The sequence below is a fragment of the Salmo salar genome, chromosome ssa20 (genome assembly GCF_905237065.1).
Source record: "Salmo salar chromosome ssa20, Ssal_v3.1, whole genome shotgun sequence".
NCBI classification, from domain to species: domain Eukaryota; kingdom Metazoa; phylum Chordata; class Actinopteri; order Salmoniformes; family Salmonidae; genus Salmo; species Salmo salar.
The window spans coordinates 83335334-83354105 of record NC_059461.1 but is presented as its reverse complement, the minus strand read 5'-3'; the positions used below and the strand labels follow the sequence as shown (position 1 = coordinate 83354105).

Here is an 18772-nt window from a genome sequence, read left to right as displayed (position 1 = left end):
AGGACGAGAAATGGAAGTGAATGATGTCGACGTATCGGAGGTGGTAGGTGTGGTGAAGTTCTCGGGAGCCCGAGGCTTGCACCAGGGGTCAGGATAAAGATGAGTCTATGACAGTAGGAGTGAAGTTTTTGTTAAAAGTGGACCCTTGCCTTTTGACTGATTTATTTGTGGCTTCTGGGTGGATGAAAACAGAGTTGGGTGCTGTGGAATCGGTGAGGGTAATCAGAAGTGGTCTTGTGAAATTGTTTGTGTTTCTGCTGGTCAGGGGGAGCAGGTGCTCCTTGTTAAACGAATGGGGACGAGAGGTGAATTGTTTTGCTCTCAAGGAAAGGGCACCATTGAGAGGAGTGAATACTGGGGTAGGGGTAAATGTGAAAGGAGTGAATACTGAGGTAGGGGTAAATGTGAAAGTTGACCAACTGAAGGGGAAGATTAGTGGTGTTTGTGATGCTCGTCGTTTGGTGAGACGCAGACAGGGTGGCGTGAGTGGTGAAACAGAAGAGTCGTTGTCTGTCCTGGAGAGTTTTGATGTTGTCTTTGCCTGAAAAAGTTATGTTAGGATATATGTTAGCCCATATGAGCTTTTGTGCCGAATACATTATGTTGTGACAAGTGTCAAGTTTATGGGCATGTGGCAGCAATGTGTAGGAGGGAGGATCCTAGGTGTGAGAAGTGTGCAGAAGGGCATGAGACAAAGGAATGTGTAGCATTGGGGAAAGTAGTGGTATGTGTTAATTGTAGGTGTGCCCATGGGACTGGGAATCAGAAATGTCCTGTGCGAGAGAGGCAGGTTGAGGTTTGCAGAAGTTGTCTTCAAAATGAGTTACTTCCAAACTGATATAGTTATACTCACTTTAAAGCTGAAGTTCTAGAGGCGGTGTAATTTTGCGAGCCTGAAAAGCCCATCAACGTCCAATGTTTGCCTGCTGCTGGCCCCTCGCTCCCCCCAGTCCCCCATCCCTCCCTCCCTCCCTCTCTCGGCATCCCCATCCCCCATTCCGCGGTGTTCCGAACGCCGCTGCAAGCTCCAAATCGCTGTAGTGAGAAACTAGAGCACCGACACCGTTTACATTGCCAGTGCCAGCGAGTTTGAAGATACCTGAACAAAATAAGGAATTTAGAGAGCCACACTTGTCAATCAGACATTGGTAAGGATCACCCGCTAAATGTTGTTGTTGTGTCATCTATACTCTTTCCCCCTTTTCCCGTCAATTGTCCGACACGGATATGGCATGGTACTCGGAAAATACAATGATGATGGAGGATAGCTAGCATTAGCGAGCTAGCTAGCCTAGTTGGTGGACAAAAATAACAGTTCAGTGATGGACTTGATAGCTAGCTACTTGGTGTGACGAAATGTAATGCATTTCCTCCAGCGTTTGGGATAAAATAGCTCGTCAATCTAGTTATCGATTGACAGATTGTAAGAGAAGGGACAGTGTGTGACTGATGCAACTATGTTAGTAAACGTGATGGGATACAGTATGATAGCGTTGGAATTGTCTAGTGCCTAGCTAGTTTTCAATAACTCGCTAGTCACGCATTTTTCATTCCACGCAGCGCAGTAAAGAACAGAGTGGTTTTTCAAAATGGTGTCTAAAGCTTATGTGTCCATGTTTGTCAAACCATCTCTGTTCTGTTTAATAATGTTGGAATGTAACTCGCTTAAACCGTTGTTGTGGATGTGGGTTTTAGCTAAATCACTTTCCCAAAGCGCTTTGTCAAAAATGAAATTACATTTTTGTTTACCGTCCTCAAACCAGTAATAGCTGAAGTGGCCATTGCGTTGTTCTCATTTAACAGATTTAACAAGGCAATCAGCAATTTCAGATGCGAGTTAAAAGAGAAACGTTAACAGCCCGAATCCTTTCTGGATTATTGTATTGAAGTGAGCCTAATCTGCGAATTTCGGATTATCCGTTTTATAATAGAGATATATCGCTGGTTTTGTGACTACTGGCTGGCGTTATAACCCGTGTTGGAATTTGTGCAATCAATCACGACAATCATAATAATTAGCACATGTAAATGTGGAACGTTTTGTAATTTTGTCTATATATGGTTTAATAATTATGCCAAGTAATAATGTTATAACACATCACTGAAAATCATTCATGGCCCAAGCAGTATTGACAACACAGGCGTCTAGTTATCGCAAATGAAGTGGGACAATTAATGTCATTGTGCCTTTTATTCATAACTGCATACCTCGACACAAAGTAAAGACCCAGTATTGACAGCCATTCAAATATGCGCTGTAGAGAAAGTGGACGGCACTCAAACTACAATGATTTAACCCGATAAATCCTGAAACCACGTGTAGGCCTACCTTTGTGTGCGTCGTGAGTTATAAACTGTTGTGTGCTTGAATGGTAGGGCAGCACAAACAATGCAGCCATAAAAGTGTCACAGGGAGGGAGAAGGATAAGGGCCTACAGGACTGCAGACGGGAATAGACTGCACTGCTATGTGATCATTCTGCTTGTGAACAGAACCAGTGGGTCAGTACAGGCCGGTTACTCTCAATTCAGGAGGAATCATCCTATCAGAGGCATTAATTACTTAGTCCTCTTTGTGTATTGAATGAATGCTCAACTGTCAAGGACTGAAAGATGTGAATTTGAACAGCTTCCTGACTTCAGAACATTATTGTTGATGTCTTGTTTTGATCTCTAGGGTTGTGTGTTTGGATATTACAGTGGCAGGTCGATTTTGAAATAGGCTAAATCGTCTATCTGTAGAAATGATTTGACAGAAGTGTTGACAGAATGTTCATTCCAGTTTTTCTCCATTATGTCCTTTGACTGCTTGTTAATTTTTAGGTGAAACGATGCTGTCATTGGGTGTCAGTGTCCTCAGTATCATTTGTTGTAGTGCAAGATGTGTGTGCTTCTTGACTCGTGTGTGTGTGTGTGTGTGTGTGTGTGTGTGTGTGTGTGTGTGTGTGTGTGTGTGTGCCAGGATCAAACAATCCTGTGTGTCTTTCTGTTCTCGTGGCGGAGGTGCCAGAGTAGAAACTGGAAGCTAGCAGGGCCATGAGTGCATTTCTCTGTGGTCTCACTCTCAACAATCTGTGTGTGTGTGGCCCTAGTTCTGATCCAGGATCATTTGTTTCCTGTGTTATTCCTTTTACACCTGGAAGTAATCCCATGGCTAGTCCAGTCAGGTGTCACAACGTGTGCTGGCCCACCTCTGTGCCTTGTTATCTCTTGCCCTAGCTGACAGTGCTGCTTCTGCTTCTTCTTGGTGACTGTGTAGTGTCTGCCAAATCAGAGTTGAATGGAAAATGCCTCTATGTCCTCTTACATTGTGAGAGGTTAATTCTGGCCTAGACCGTATTCTCTGTGGTATCCCCAAAAGGTGAGCTTGTCCCACCAGACGGACAGAAGTGCTGAAGTCCAAGGCCAGGTCTGTGAGTCAGTCATGCTGTCCAGCCATGCTGTGACCAGTTGGCTAGTCATCTGTTTAGTCTGCTCTCTGAGACACTACTACAGAGAGGTGTGTGTCTAGGGACTCCCTCTATTTTCTCTAGTAACACCAACTACATCCTGGTACATCCCTTGTGGCGCTGGACAACATGACCAGGAAGATTTTTAATTTAGCGGCCATTTGAGAAATGTACCAGACACGTATTCATTGGGTGTGTAACCCATTAGTGCATCCACGCACAGTGATCACAATGACAGAAATCACATGTAGATTATGGTAATTCATCTGAACAAAAACATGCAACTCCTGTAATGAAGCAGCCAATGAAACGTCATTTTCAAACATTTGCCAAAATGTAATTGAAAGGGAAAAACAGCACGGTAGATGTTAGAGAAAGATGGTGGATCTAAAGATGCAACAACTAGGATGGGTTTCTCATTTGGTAGGGCTAACCCCATTTAGTCGACTGGTCGATCGACTTTTTAGTCGAGCAGTTCCAGCGTCGTCCAGGTTTAGGGGAGGGTTTGGCCGGCCGGGATGTCCTTGCCCCATCGCGCTCTAGTGATTTCTTATGGCTGGCCGGGCGCATGCACGCTGACTTCGGTCGCCAGTTGTATGGTGTTTCCTCCGACACATTGGTGCTTCCGGGTTAAGCAAGCACTGTGACAAGAAGCAGTGCGTTTTGTGTTTTGGAGGATGCATGGCTCTCGACCTTCACCTCTCCCGAGTCCATACGGGAGTTGCAGCGATGGGACAATAATATAACTACCAATTGGGGAGAAAAAGTGGTAAAAATGAAGACAGAACACAGAGGGTGTTATTTAATGGAAGCCTCTCCAATATAATCCCAGTAGAATCAGGAATTCCCCAGGGTGGCTGTCTAGGCTGAGTAAAGACGGTGTGTCTATGTATGCGGATGACTCAACACTATACAGCTATTACAGCAACTGAAATGACTCAACACTATACAGCTATTACAGCAACTGAAATGACTCAACACTGTACAGCTATTACAGCAACTGAAATGACTCAACACTATACACTATACAGCAACTGAAATGACTCAACACTATACAGCTATTACAGCAACTGAAATGACTCAACACTATACAGCTATTACAGCAACTGAAATGACTGCAACACTTAACAAGCTGCAGTTAGTTTCAGAATGGGTGGCAAGGAATAAGTTAGTCCTAAATATTTCAAAAACTAAAAGCATTGTATTTGGGACAAATCATTCACTAACCCCTAAACCTCAAGTAAATCTTGTAATAAATAATGTGGAAATTGAGCAAGTTGAGGTGACTAAACTGCTTGGAGTAACCCTGGATTGTAAACTGTCATGGTTAAAACATATTGATACCACAGTAGCTAAGATGGGGAGAAGTCTGTCCATAATAAAGCATTGCTCTACCTTCTTAACAACACTGTCAACAAGGCAGGTCCTTGTCTTACCTGGACTACTGTTCAGTCGTGTGGTCCCGTGCCACAAAAAGGGACTTAGGAAAATGACAATTGGCTCAGAACAGGGCAGCAAGGTTGGCCCTTCAATGTACACAGAGAACAAAGATATGCATGTCAATCTCTCCCTGCTCAAAGTAGGGGAGAGATTGACTTCATCACTACTTGTATCTATGAGAGGTATTGACATGTTGAATGCACTGAGCTGTCTGTTTAAACGACTAGCACAAAGCTCAGACGCCCATACATACCCCACAAGACATGCCACCAGAGGTCTCTTCACAGTCCCCAAGTCCAGAACAGACTATGGGAGGCGCACAGTACTACATACAGCCATAACTACATGGATCGCTATTCCACACCAGGTAACTGATGCACACAGTAGAATCAGATTTTTTAAAATGTATAAAAATACACCTTATGGAACAGCAGGGACTGTGAAGCAACACACAAATGCACAGACACATGCATACACACACATGATAAAATATGCACTATACACACACGTACACATGGATTTTGTGTTGTAGATATGTGGTAGTGGAGTATGGGCCTGAGGGCACACACTTAGTGTGTTGTGAATTCTGTAATGAATGTATTGTGATGTTTTTTAAATTGTATAACTGCCTTCATTTTGCCGAATCCCAGGAAGAGGCAGCAGCTAATGAGGATCCATAATAAATCATTATTAACCTAGGCTACACTTGTAAGAAACACGTTTTGGTTATTTCATTCCATTTACAAGTCTAGTCTATTTCTAGTTGGCAATGGTAATGGAAGTTCATTTTAGATTTGTATAATTTTCATTTAGATTTACATATAATTTTTATTAATCACATGACAATGATATACGACGACTTTATTATAAAATAAATGAATACTCTTCCTCGGGAATGTTCATATGAAAGTCATAACTAGCACGCAGATAGGTGGAAATGGTAAGATAAATTGGCAGAATCTGAAAGCACCAGCCTCTGCCATATGGACACATCGATTCACCGTAATCGTTTTTATTTTAGTAGGCAGGTCAGGTCAGTAGCCCAGAGCAGTAGGCCTTTAGTTGATTGTTAGCTTTTATATTTTTATCATTTAATTAAGATTTTTAGGATTAACCACGTGACAATGATGTTGAGGATCTAAAAACGTTATTATTGAAATGCACATATGAAATCAGAACTGACACGCAGACTGGTAGAAATGCTAGGATAAATTGTATGCTTCCCCAAACTTGAAACTCACCCGCCGTCTATGAAGTCTTTATAAAATAATTGCCTACACCTTTCTATGGTCGGATTTTCAAACAATTAAGTATGTTTTCAAAATGCATACTGCCTCTAGCTCATATTGTAAAGTGGTGGGTGAAACGCTGATGGCTGACCTAATGTTGTTTTTCCTCCCGGACCGGATACAATTTATCCATTTTTATTTAACCGTCAAAAGCCGTCAGTTACCGCCTAACTGAAACCCTAAATCAGGACACCCCATAAGCATAAAGAATAGGACTATTGATGTTAGTCTAGACCCCTGTTTTTAAAGAACCCCAAGAGTTAATATTTGATTCACACATTTCTGTCCTACCCTCATTCATGTTCCCTGGTGGAGCCATCCTGGCTCCCAGTATTTTTTTTAGCAGGCCCACAGGCCCTGGGCTGGTCTAAGTGGAAGCCATCTAGGGGCCTGTTTGATTTATAATTGATTAGTGCAGCTTCATCTCATCTTCTTTAGCTGTCCTTCCCAGAATATGACAGCTTCAGGCTCCCTGCTTTTCCAAACAGGAATAAATTAGCTCCCCTCTTGAATCAAACCAAATCCAAGTTTATTGGTTGCGTACACACATTTGCAGATGTTATCACAGGTGCAGCGAAATGCTTGTTTCTAGTTGTACCCTAGCAATACAAAACAATATGCACGTCATCCAAAAAGGAAGTAAAAAGAAGGAAATTAAGAAATGTCAGAGCGAGCACAGTCAGAGTCCAGAATATATACAGCTCTAGAAAAAATTAACAGACCGCTGCAAAATTCTCAGTTTCTCTGGTTTTACTATTTCTAGGTTTGTGTTTGGGTAAAATGAACGTTTTGGTTTTATTCTATAAACTACTGACATCTCTCCCAAATTCCAAATAAAAATATTGTAATTTAGAGCATTTATTTTCAGAAAATAAACGTCGGACCTGGAATAATGCAAAGAAAATAAGTTCATATTCATTTTTAAACAACACAATACTAATGTTTTAACTTAAAAAGAGTTCACAAATCAATATTGTGGGCAGAACTGAAAAAGCATGTGCAAGCAAGGAGGCCTACAAACCTGACCAGCTCTGTCAGCAGGAATGGGCCAAAATTCACCCAATTTATTGTTGGAAGCTTGTGGAAGGCTACCTGAAACGTTTGACCCAAGTTAAACAATTTAAAGGCAATGCTACCAAATACTAATTGAGTGTAATGTAAACTTCTGACCCACTGGGAATGTAATGAAAGAAAGAAATACTTATCTACTATTATTCTGACATTTTACATTCTTAAAATGAAGTGGTGATACTAACTGACCTAAAACAGGGATTTTTTTACTAGGATTAAATGTCAGGAATTGTGAAACTGAGTTTAAATGTATTTGGCTGAGGTGTATGTAAACTTCCGACTTCAACTGTACATACATGCATACATACATGCATACAAACATACATACATGCATACATACATACAAACATACATACATGCATACAAACAGTGCATTTGGAAAGTATTCAGACACCTTCTCTTTTTCCACATTTTGTTACATTACAGCCTTATTGTAAAATGGATTCCATTTTTTTCCCCCTCAGAGTTGCGCCGCCTTCACCACTGTCTGTGTGAAGGGACCGTTTTAGGTCATCAGTGATGTGCACGCAAAGAAACTTGAATCCTTTGACCCTCACCACTGCGGCCCCGTGAATGGGGGCGTGCTCTCTCTGCAGTCTCCTGCAGTCCACGATCTCCCACATACGTATCGTGTCTGAGCCCTTGAATTGCGACTCCACTTCCCTGTACTGTAGCCTCTGCCATTTGGAGGTCATAGCTGGTCTGTTTGTGCACGTCCATGTTTCCAGTCACCTTGCATTGGTTAAAAGCCGCGGTTCGTGCTTTGTTTGGCATGAATGCTGCCATCTATCCATTGTTTTTGGTTTGGGTAAATTTTAAACCTCTGTGGGAACAACATAATCTATGCACTTCCTGATGAACCCAGTCATCGGGTCAGTGTATACATCGATACTATTCTGAGGCGACCAGGAACATCGCTTCGATCACGCAGACCGGGAATTCTACAACGCAGTGGCAATGACCAAAGAACATTTTCTAATGAGGCAATGCCGTCGGCTTTTGATGGTAAGTTATTCTGCGCAATGGACAGAGAACCCAGCTGTCTGAATGGACAGGGACGAATTATCCTGAGAGAACCATGATTCCGTAAAACAGAGTATGTTACAGTCCCTGATGTCTCTCTGGAAGGAGATCCTCGCCCTGAGCTTGTGTAATTTATTGTCCAGGGACTGAACTTTAGCGAGTAATATGCGGTGGATGGTTTGCAAACCGCCTGAGTCTGACTAGGGCCCCACTTCTTCCTCTTCTCTGGTGTCAGCGTTTTGGTACAGCCCCCGGGATGAATAAAGCAGCCTTGGGAAGTTCAAACAGGATCCAGGTCAGGGAAGTTGAATTTCTGCTTGAATTACTGGTGAGTGACTGCCAATCTAATGTGCAAAAGTTGCTTTCAGCTGTAGGTAATAATATAATAATACAAGACATGTTCTTAGCAAATAATATAAGAAATAACAAAACAAAAAAATACTGCAAAGTTGTCTGTCGGCGCTTTTGATATCGTTGAACATGGAACTTGGAACAGAATGTAAGCAGCTAGACTATAAAGTTAATATCTATTTCTGGATCAGAGACGTAATCATGTCTGTAATAATCATCTCTCTTAATCCACTTGATGGATGAACAAGAAAGTGTGTGTGTGTGTGTGTGTAACATAACTGTAGAACAGTGCTACTGATGCTCTAGAGCCCAGGGTTATTTCTGAGATGGAGGAGTGGATGTGAATAGTAGTACGTCATTGTGCCCAGATAGCAGATGCTGGGTGAGGTGAGGAGGAGGGGGGGAGAATTGTACGTGATAGGTTTATATTCTTTCACCATAATCACCCCTTCCAGCTACCCTCTTCACCCTCCCCCTCCATAGCTACCAACTAGGCCCACTAGAGAACCGTAGGCCATTTTTTTTTTTTTTACCTCTCTGGGGTATGTGGGACTCGCCAACAGCCAGTGAAATAGCAGGGCGCCAAATTCAAAACAACAAAAATCTCATAATTCAAATTTCTCAAACATACAAGTATTATACACCATTTTAAAGATAAACTTCTCGTTAATCCAACCACAGTGTCCGATTTCAAAAAGGCGTTACGGCGAAAGCATACCATTAAATAATGTTAGGACAGCACCGAGACAAGAAAAACCACACAGCCATTTTCCAAGCAAGGAGAGGCGTCACAAAAACCAGAAATACATCTAAAATTAATCACTAACCTTTGACGATCTTCTTCAGATGACACTCCCAGGACTCAATGTTACAAAATACATGTATGTTTTGCTCGATAAAGTTCATATTTATATCCAAAAATCCCATTTTACATTGGCGTGTAATGTTCAGAAATGTTTTGCCTCCAAAACTTTCGGTGAATGAGCACATCAATTCACAGAAATACTTATCATAAACGTTGATAAAATATACAACTGTTATGCATAGAATTAAAGATAAACTTCTCCTTAATGCAACCGCTGTGTAAGATTTCTAAAAAGCTTTACGGCGAAAGCACACTTTGCAATAATCTGAGTACAGCACTCAGTCACCAAAACAAGCCATTCAGATACCCGCCATGTTGTGGAGTCAACAAAAGTCAGAAATAGCATTATAAATATTCACTTACCTTTGATGATCTTCATCGGGATGCACTCCCAGGCATCCCAGTTCCACAATAAATGTTTGTTTTGTTTCGATAAAGTCCATATTTATGTCCAAATACCTCCTTTTTGTTCGTGCGTTCAGTTCACTATTCCAAATGCAGAAGGCGCATGCACTAAGTCCAGACGAAAAGTCAAAAAAGTTGCATTACAGTTTGTACAAACATGTCAAATGATGTATAGAACCAATCTTTAGGATGTTTTTATCATAAATCTTCAATAAAATTCCAACCGGACAATTCCTTTGTCTTTAGAAATGAAAAGGAACTCAGCTCGCTCTCACCGTGACTGAGCTCATGGCATTTTTCCAGACACCTGGTTCAAATAGCTCTTATTCTCTCCCCATTCACAGTAGAAGCCTGAAACAACGTTCTAAAGACTGTTGACATCTAGTGGAAGCCTTAGGAAGTGCAATTTGACCCCACAGACACTGTATATTGGATAGGCAATCACTTGAAAAACTACAAACCTCAGATTTCCCACTTCCTGGTTGGATTTTTCTCAGGTTTTTGCCTGCCATATGAGTTATGTTATACTCACAGACATCATTCAAACAGTTTTAGAAACTTTAGAGTGTTTTCTATCCAAATCTACTAATAATAGCTTCTGGGCCTGAGTAGCAGGCAGTTTACTCTGGGCACGCTTTTTATCCGGACGTGAAAATACTGCCCCCTACCCCAAAGAAGTTAAACACCTGCTCCTGCACACACACACACACACACATAAACCCTAATAACCCCCCCACAAATACACACAAACCCTAACCCTGAAGTGTTTTTTTTCCACCAGGATAGGAACAGCTGCTCTCTGTTATTGTTGTGCCCCAAGGGCCACCGCACAGCTGAGTCTGGGATCAGGTGTGTTACACTTAATCGTGACCTCCTCATATGTCCAATCATGTGGTTCTGTGACATGGTAGTTGTGTGAATTGTAGCTCTGACACAAAGAAAGGTGTCGATCACTCATGATGCCTGTAGGAATTTAAAGATCTCTCCATCTGTTTTTGCTGTAGGTTCAGTGTGATTGTCCTGTGAAGAATAGTCTTTACAAATGGAGGTAGTGGTCTGCTGAATGGAGGGTTTAGGAGAAGAATGGGCTTTTCACAACCAAGGCACCAAAAACACTCAACATCAACCATTTTAAAACTAAGGGCTGTTCGGTAAAGACACTCCCATTTCCCTTTCCCCAGACACACACACACACACACTCAGTCATACTCTGACACACATTCACTTCACCTGTCTTTCTTTCTGTTCAGACAGCTGGGAGGTACCATGGGGGCCTAGGATGGGACCCCCAGAGCTAGTTTAGCCACCTGTCCTGTCCACGTGTGTGTGTGTGTGTGTGTGTGTGTGTGTGTGTGTGTGTGTGTGTGTGTGTGTGTGTGTGTGTGTGTGTGTGTGTGTGTGTGTGTGTGAAGGGATGATTATTGTGTGTTCTGTTCATGTGTACTGAATGAGTGAAAGGAGAGGTGGAGGTAGGTTTCTGTGGAGAGGTGGAGGTAGGTTTCTGTGGAGAGGTGGAGGTAGGTTTCTGTGGAGAGGTGGAGGTAGGTTTCTGTGGAGAGGTGGAGGTAGGTTTCTGTGGAGAGGTGAAAGGAGGTGATGGAGGGAGGGAGAGGATGACTAAGTAAAAGGAGTAAGAGGATGGTAGACAGAAAGAGGGGAGGAGAAAGGAGGTGGTGTTGATAAGGAGGAGGTGACGGTAGAATGATGGGTAGCCGTTTCACTCCATTTTACAAGAGGTTTTCCCCTGTTTCCTGACTACTGAATTTCTGGCCAATTAATGAAGAATAAACTATCAATTAGTCTAACTACCAGAGAGAAAAGAAAAAACACCCCTATTTAATGTTGGATTTGAGTGGCAACAGTAATGGGAGCAGACTGTATGTGTGTGGAGGTATATTAGTGGTATCACAGTGGTTGGTTCCCACTGTGTTATTGAATTAGAAACACTGCAATTAGATTGTACTGACGACCTCCTTTATCAAGTATGAGCCAGCCGTCACCATGGATACGGGGGGACAAACGGGAAGGAGAGGAACTGAGAGAGAATATGGAAGGGGTAAACAGAGGGCGGAATATATCTGATTGATTGAGGTTGAGTGGGTTCCAATCAGTGACTCAGCCCTGCCATCTCTCCTCTTCAGTTCCACTCTCACTCATTCAATTCCAATCATGGAACCTGGGTTGTAGAGAACCAGACGCTGTGCAGCTTCAAGCCCAGCATTAAAATACACGAGTCAACTAATTGTGTGTGTGTGTCAGTGGCTGCCTCTGAACCTGTCGTTTGGCCAGCGGTAGCTAGTTAACCAGCGGGACTGCACAGTGGAACACACAGGGTTCCCACCGAGTGACACACAGACTCTTCTGGTCTGCTATGCTGCTACACTGTTCCTCTCAGCAGTCAGCAGATGAATCATTTATACCTGGCCTTATTTATTCTCTCTCCCTCTCTCAATTTAAGGGGCTTTATTGGCATGGGAAACGTATGTTAACATTAAATAGATAATAAACAATACAAATTTAACCGTAAACATTTTTAATAAAAATGTGATAATTTATAATGACCTGGCCTGTGTCTCATAATGTGCCTGCATTCCGTACAGAACCAGGCTAGTAATGTCTAGCCATCTCTTAAATGACCATGCCTTTGTGTTCTTACATTGATTTGGATAGATTTACTGTAACCACAAAGAAAATAGTGCCATGTGTTATTTTCTGAGAAATCCTCTAGAGGGCACCATTTAAAAAAAAAAAACGAAACGTTTTTTTATTTATTTCACCTTGATTTAACCAGGTAGGCTAGTTGAGAACAAGTTCTCGTTTACAACTGCGACCTGGCCAAGATAAAGCAAAGTAGTGTGACACAAACAACAACACAGAGTTACACATGGGATAAACAAACATACAGTCAATAATACAATAGAAACAGTCTATGTACAATGTGTGCAAAGGAGGTAGGATAAGGGAGGTAAGGCAATAAATAGGCCATAGTGGCGAAATAATTACAAATATAGCAATTAAACACTGGAGTGATAGGTGTGCAAGTAGAGATACTGGGGTGCAAAGGAGCAAAATAAATAACAGTATGGGGATGAGGTAGTTGGATGGGCTATGTACAGGTGCAGTGATCTGTGAGCTGCTCTGACAGCTGGTGCTTAAAGCTAGTGAGGGAGATATGAGTCTCCAGCTTCAGTGATTTTTGCAGTTCGTTCCAGTCATTGGCAGCAGAGAACTGGAAGGAAAGGCGGCAAAAGGAGGAATTGGCTTTGGGGGTGACCAGTGAAATATACCTGCTGGAGCACGTGCTATGGGTGGGTGTTCCTATGGTGACCAGTGAGCTGAGATAAGGCGGGGCTTTAATTAGCAAACACTTATAGATGACCTGGAGCCAGTGGGTTTGGCGACGAATATGAAGCGAGGGCCAGCCAACGAGAGCATACAGGTCGCAGTGGTGGGTAGTATATGGGGCTTTGGTGACAAAACGGATGGCACTGTGATAGACTGCATCCAATTTGCTGAGTAGATTGTTGGAGGCTATTTTGTAAATGACGTCGCCGAAGTCAAGGATCGGTAGGATGGTCAGTTTTGCAATGGTATGTTTGGCAGCATGAGTGAAGGATGCTTTGTTGCGAAATAGGAAGCCGATTCCAGATTTAATTTTGGATTGGAGATGCTTAATGTGAGTCTGGAAGGAGAGTTTACAGTCTAACTAGACACTTAGGTATTTGTAGTTGTCCACATATTCTAAGTCAGAACCGTCCAGAGTAGTGACGCTGGACGAGTGGGCAGGTGTGGGCAGCGATCGGTTGAAGAGCATGCATTTAGTTTTACTTGCATTTAAGAGCAGTTGGAGGCCACGGAAGGAGAGTTGTATGGCATTGAAGCTCGTCTGGAGGTTAGTTAACACAGTGTCCAAAGAAGGACCATCAGAATGGTGTCGTCTGCGTAGAGGTGGATCAGAGAATCACCTGCAGCAAGAGCGACATCATTGATGTATACAGAGAAAAGAGTCGGCCCGAGGATTGAACCCTGTGGCACCCCCATAGACACTGCCAGAGGTCCGGACAACAGGCCCTCCGATTTGACACACTGAACTCTGTCTGAGAAGTAGTTGGTGAACCAGGCGAGGCAGTCATTTGAGAAAGCATGGCTGTTGAGTCTGCTGATAAGAATGTGGTGATTGACAGAGTCGAAAGCCTCGGCCAGGTCGATGAATACAGCTACACAGTATTGTCTCTTATCGATGGTGGTTATGATATCGTTTAGGACCTTGAGCGTGGCTGAGGTGCACCCATGACCAGCTCGGAAACCAGATTGCAAAGCGGAGAAGGTACGGTGTGATTCAAAATGGTCAGTGATCTGTTTAACATGGCTTTCAAAGACGTTAGAAAGGCAGGGTAGGATAGATATAGGTCTGTAGCAGTTTGGGTCTAGAGTGTCTCCCCCTTTGAAGAGGGGGATGACCGCGCCAGCTTTCCAATCTTTGGGGATCTCAGACGATACGAAAGAGAGGTTGACAGGCTAGTAATAGCGGTTGCAACATTTTCGGGCGGATAATTTTAGAGAGGGTCCAGATTGTCTAGCCCGGCTGATTTGTAGAGGTCCAGCTTTTACAGCTCTTTCAGAGCATCTGCTATCTGGATTTGGGTGAAGGAGAAATGGGGGAGGCTTGGGCAAGTTCCTGTGGAGGGTGCAGGGCTGTTGACCGGGGTAGGGGTAGCCAGATGGAAAGCATGGCCAGCCGTAGAAAAATGCTTATTGAAATTCTCAATTATCACGGATTTATCGGTGGTGACAGTGTTTTCTAGCCTCAGTGCAGTGGGCAGCTGGGAGGAGGTGCTCTTATTCTCCATGGACTTTACAGTGTCCCAGAACTTTTTGGAGTTTGTGCTACAGGATGCAAATTTCTGTTTGAAAAGGCTTGCCTTTGCTTTCCTAACTGCCTGTGTATGTTGGTTCCTAACTTCCCTGAAAAGTTGCATATCGCGGGGGCTATTCGATGCTAATGCAGTACGCCACGGGATGTTTTTGTGCTGGTCAAGGGCAGTCAGGTCTGGAGAGAACCAAGGCCTATATCTGTTCCTGGTTCTACATTTTTTGAATGGGGCGTGCTAATTGAAGATGGTGAGGATAGCACTTTTAAAGAATAACCAGGCATCCTCTACTGACGGAAGGAGGTCAATATCCTTCCAGGATACCCGGGCCAGGTCGATTAGAAAGGCCTACTCGCTGAAGTGTTGTAGGGAGCGTTTGACAGTGATGAGGGGTGGTCGTTTGACCGCAGACCCATTACGGACACAGGCAATGAGGCAGTGATCGCTGAGATCCTGGTTGAAGACAGCAGAGGTGTATTTGGAGGGCAGGTTGGTTAGGATGACATCTATGAGGGTGCCCGTGTTTACGGATTTGGGGTTGTACCTGGTAGGTTCATTGATAATTTGTGTGAGATTTGGGGCATCAAGTTTGATACCAAAAGAATACCACAAAAAGATGAAAACAATTACGAGGAGAAGGACTATGATTTTCCCCTGTTTTTTCAGGTTTCTGTTCTCGAGAACACACTTAATAGAAAAACAACAGAATTGGATTTTCTAAGTCCACAACAATGCTTAAACCACATCAAGGGACCATTGTTTGAGAAAATCTGAGATAGTTACCCTTTAATTCCGATGCACACCAGCCAGACAGTTGTGTTTGGCTAGCTGTGTTTCTGCAGCTCGCTTGTGATGGAGGTTTCAAAACAAATGGCCACTGGATTGATGCAAATAATCATGGCTCTGCCAGGTAGGCATAGGCTACCTTTTCATTGCATTTCATCTACCTGAAACCGGTAAGACCATCATTTTGCATCACTAACAGCTACACAAAGTAGTAGATATAGGCCGTCCCCATTTAGTTGATTGTTTGGTTGATAGGCTGTTGGTTGAGAAGTGGCAAATATATTTAAAAAATGTGGCACACGAGACACCGGTCTTATTCATGCCTGTCTCCGTGGACTAATCCATTGCGGAGACCGCGAGGATGGTTCACCAGTACTACATTTACTGTTAATTGCCATCATTTTTAATCTACAATGTTTGTTTGGTTACAGTAATTTCTGTTAATGCATTCAATATTATTATTCCAGTCTTCCTGTTTTCATTGTCTGAGTAGACACGTTGTTTGCAGAGTGCACAACCTAAGCTACACTTTTTATTGTTATATAAAAAAAAATGGCACCCCTTTTTTTCTCCCCAATTTTGATCTGGTCTCAAAGCTGCAACCTACCAACGGGCTCAGGAGGCAAAGGTCAATTCATGCGTCCTCCGAAACATGTCCCGCCAAACCACGCATTTTAACACCTGCCCCCTTAACCCGAAAGCCAGCTGCACCAATGTGTTGGAGGAAACGCCATTCAGCTGACAACCGAGGTCAGCCTGCAGGCGCCCGGCCCGCCACAAGGAGTCGCTAGAGCACGATGAGCCAAGTAAAGCCCCCCCGGTCAAACCCTCCCTAACCCGGACGACCCTGGGCCAATTATGTGCCCTCCTATGGGACTCCCAGTCATGGCCAGTTGTGACACAGCCTGGGATCGAACCCGGGTCTGTAGTGACACCTCAAGAACTGCAATGCAGTGCCTTAGACCGCTGTGCCACTCGGGAGGCAGTTTTGGTTTATTTCGGCAAGCAAACAAAGTCTGTTTTTACAACCATGGAGAATGACAGTTCCTCAACGTAGCCCATTTGAAAACTCTTTCCAGCTCTCTGCCTTTCCATAACCAGTCACCATGAAAAGGGAAAACATGTCATGAAATAGGCCTATCGGATTTCTTCTTATCCCTTGCGCAAATAGTCTACAGCCGTGTCTGTCAGTCTGTCCGAATGTCACTGGCGCGGGAAACTGAGTGCCCAGAATTCCTTGTGGACAGGCCATGCTTAGCCAATATGATTTATAGGAAATGTATTATTTCAGGATTTATTTTCTACCTGCAGGCTGCTATGTATTTATTTTGTTGGTTTATGTAGGCAATTATTTGTATTTAATTTTTATTTGTTACATTTATTTAACTAGGCAAGTCAGTAAATAAGAATTTGTATATATTGAAAATCATAACTGGCACACAGATCAGTAGAAATGGTAGGATAACTTGGCACTCCAAATGGAAAAGGTTGCCGACTGCTGGTGTAGCCTATTACCGGCAACTTTAGGAGCTTAATGGCAAATTCTGCAAAGACTAGCAGCAGCGGGAGGAGGGTAGGGAGGGTAGGGCCTTTTTCCTTCTGGTTAGGCTATATTGATCTCTGGCTCCCTCTTTAGTCATTTGTGTGTGTTCATTTGTAATATCAGTGCTTAAAGCTTCAGACAAGCTCAGTAGCCTACATATAGTTAATTTTATTAAAACATTGGTCTATATATGGAAAAATACACGTAAAAATTATTCTGCCAATCGATTGGTCAAAAGAACAGACGACGCTGTATAACAAGATTTTGTTTTTGTCAGGGACAGCCCTACATTATTTTCACATTCTAAAATATGTCTGAATATTGTGGGCATTGCCTGACTAAATGGGCAACATGCCCCCGACACAAGCACACTAATGAAGTCTGTCTATGTGGTAGCTAGTCAGACTCACCATTTCAGATGTTGAAGAGTTATTGAGTGTTTCTGTATCATGTTTTAAAATGAGAAAGCGACCAAAAACCATGTTCCCTTTGTAATGTAACGCTTTGAATGGGAAACCAAGTTGAAGCCATCATTCTGATGTTGTCTTGCTCATGATAACTGCACATGGTTTTACAGCAACAGAGTAGCACAACACAAGCGGCGGGAAACAAACGAAAGCGCTTACATCTCTCATAAAAAGTGATCAGAAATTAAATCACAGATAATTATAGTGGAGCAGTAGAACTTAAAAAGCGGCTACCATAACTTCAGTGACTTTTCAAGGACCAAAGAGCCTAGAGGAAATGTCAGATTTTCAAGGTAAGCTATTCCATGATGACTGAATTGGGGATCACAAGTTTTCAACCAACACTTTGAACTTTTTAAATACCTGGTTTACATACCCATTCTTGCCTTAGAATTTACTGGTAGATATCATAACTTGGAAACTCTTTCTTACTGCTTTCCTACCCCTACCGCTGTCAGTCTTCACTCCATGCAACAACCAGTTAGTTGTTTGAGAGCGGTGCATTCTCTCTGCCAGACGTTATCCAGGCTATATGTGTGCAGCGCGCGTGATAAATAACATAACAAACGAACAGCTTCAGCAATCCATCTGTTTTTTTTTATTTATATAGCATTTATATAGCCTAGATTTAAAATAGCATTATTACAATATTTTTTGGCCAAAGCTGGCCACTGACGAGGATGATCGACTGGCCCGGAGGGTTTCCAGAACCTTCTCTGTAGGCCGAGCCCTGACGGGCCATTCCCGTGCCGTTGTAACCTCTTCAGAAAGTTGGTTTATTTTTGGCAATTGCACATTACCGATTTTAATAAATCATGATGATTAAAAAAAGCTAATTGTGAAGCAAAATCTAATGTGAGCAGGTAAAACGTTAGAACCTGAGAGTAGTAGGCTGCTGGTGTCAATGGCATATGGAAGTCTTTATAAAACAATTGGCTCCACGGATACGCTTTGATTTTGGCTAGGCTATTTTGAAGCAAGGTAAAACATGCCTCATAATATGTATTAAAACGTTAAGTTGCTGTATGTTTTCAAAATTCATACTGCCTCCAGCTCATTGCAAAGTGGTGTGTGACTCGCTGATGAAGCCTGCCTTCTGACTATGCATTCGAATGGCGAATGGGAAGCACGCTTCAATTACCAGTTGAGAAATAAAAATAATAGGTATTTTTAATCGTGTCCCAAAAACTATTTTTAACACACAATTGCATTT

The 18772-nt window shown here is 42.7% G+C and overlaps 1 protein-coding gene across 3 annotated transcripts in view; it reads left to right on the top strand.

Moving 5' to 3' along the window:
* The first annotated feature begins 960 nt into the window (after positions 1-960).
* The window catches only part of LOC106581423 (myelin-associated neurite-outgrowth inhibitor), a 49349-nt gene continuing 31537 nt past the window's right edge, over positions 961-18772 (top strand). For 2 of the 3 annotated variants that reach the window (XM_045704024.1, XM_045704023.1), the window contains exon 1: positions 961-1148. The gene's annotated coding sequence lies outside the window, so the exon portion shown is untranslated. The remainder of the gene's footprint in view (positions 1149-18772) is intronic. The other variant, XM_045704025.1, reaches the window with a different exon arrangement.